This window comes from Rousettus aegyptiacus, unplaced genomic scaffold (genome assembly GCF_014176215.1).
Source record: "Rousettus aegyptiacus isolate mRouAeg1 unplaced genomic scaffold, mRouAeg1.p scaffold_m13_p_10, whole genome shotgun sequence".
Classification (NCBI taxonomy): Eukaryota; Metazoa; Chordata; class Mammalia; order Chiroptera; family Pteropodidae; genus Rousettus; species Rousettus aegyptiacus.
Window position 1 is genome coordinate 92,046,753 of NW_023416285.1, and position 1,899 is coordinate 92,048,651.

At 41.4% G+C, this 1,899-nt stretch overlaps 1 pseudogene; it reads left to right on the forward strand.

Annotated features, from left to right (window-relative positions):
- The first annotated feature begins 1,540 nt into the window (after window positions 1-1,540).
- On the forward strand, window positions 1,541-1,658 carry LOC118609139 (annotated as a pseudogene).
- The last annotated feature ends 241 nt before the right edge of the window (window positions 1,659-1,899 follow it).

Consider the following 1,899-nt stretch of genomic DNA (forward strand, 5'->3'; position numbering starts at 1 on the left):
AAGTAGGGGGAAAAAGGTTGCGGATCCTCAACTATTAATTTTTTTCTTATCATACCCACATCTTACGAGCCGAATTGCATTTCATGAAACAGTAGTGGTACGGTGGGCAATCTTAACCAGATGCCCTGCTAGGACTTCATGAGGTACGGCACAGCCTGGCTACAGATTCCAGGCGAGTAGCTCAGGGACCACATATCACTGATACACATTGCTGCAGCCTGGGTAAATTGGTATTGATTCAAATAGACAGGTAAAGTCCCACGAGGAGCTATCTCATTCCTGGGGTCCCCCCGCCCCCGCCCCCCCCCCCGCCGCTTTCACCTCAGCACCACTTTTCTAGGTCTAGAAGGGAGTTTAAAGTCCCGGAAAATGTCAAGAACCTGGCAATGAAAGTCAACCATCCCTTCCTGTGTCCCCAGCCCCTCCGCCTCTCTGGACTCTGAACCCTGCTGAAGTTCTGGGGATCGAAAGGTGGAGAAGCTGCAGCAGCAGAAATTCCCACTTATGATAGGGTCACCTAATAAAATACAGGACACTCGGTTAAATTTGAATTTCAAGTAAAGAACGAATAATTTCTTAGCTTGTCCTTAAAGAGTCTATGGAAATTTTCCTGTCAGCACACCCTGTATAAAGGAGCTCAAAGTCTCTCCTCAGTCCTTGGAAAGGGGAGTTGGGAATTTCAAAGCAAAGTGCTTGTAGGGATGTTTAAAAGTCTGAAGAAAGCCTGCTTTGCTAAATTGAGAAAACATGTACTCTAATAAAAGATACTACACTACCTGGAAAACTTCAAGAGGGATGAGGGTAGGCATCAGCCAAAGTGCTCAAAAAAAAAAAATTCACAAGAATATAAAGTAGAGCATAAGAAATATATAGTCAATAACATTGTAATAACTATGTATGGTACCAGGTGGGTACTAGACTTAACGCGGTGACCACTCTGTAAGGTCATAAACGTCTACTCACTACGTTGTACGCCTGAAACTAAGATAAGATTGTATGCCAACTATAATTTTTAAATTAATTAATTAATTTTAAAGACTCATGATTCTTTTTCTTGAAAAACACTAACACAGATTGAGTAGCAAAGAGAAAATTCGAAGTGATAAATTCAGTCCGATCTGGTTAATTCTCACTTTTTTTATCTTCAGTCCCTATCATTCTAACAGAAAAAAGAAAAAGAATCTCACTCTAATTCTTCAAAGATTGAAACTATTGCAGTGTTACTTCATAGTGCTAAATCATTATTTTGAAAGCAAATATGGAATATATTTATACTTTGTTATACAAGGATAAACTATTCTAGTTAAATTAGTAAAAATTACTAGAAGTGTATAGATGCATCTACATATTATTAATTACTAATAATTAAATTATGAAACCAGAAGAATCACCAAATCGCCTAAGTTTCATAGCAGATATCCAACTTGTTTTCTTTTGCTGTTTTTATAAACTACATTACCCCCATAAGATACAGAACTTGTCAAAGCATTTTTGAGCAAAGGTTCAAGGGTTGCACTACAAAGGATTCTGCAGATGTGTCTACTACGGCCAATCACCCTGAACAAGCCCGATCCTGTCTGATCTTGGAAGCTAAGCAGGATCGGGCCTGGTTAGTATTTGGATGGGAGACCACATAGGAAGACCAGGTGCTGTAGGCGTTACATAAATAATAAATAAACAAACAAACAAATAAATGAAATAAGGATTCTGCAGATGAAATGAGACCCTCTGGCCTCAGGATGGACAGGGCGTGTGCCCGTTCATGGGCAGCAGCCACCACAGGGGGGCGAGGAGTGCTGAGCGACCTCCTGTGCCCAGGGCTATTCCCTGTCCCCTGGAATGGGGGACTCATGGGGAGGTTGGCTCACTGATGAGATTCAGCCCCAGGGGAAGCAGGGC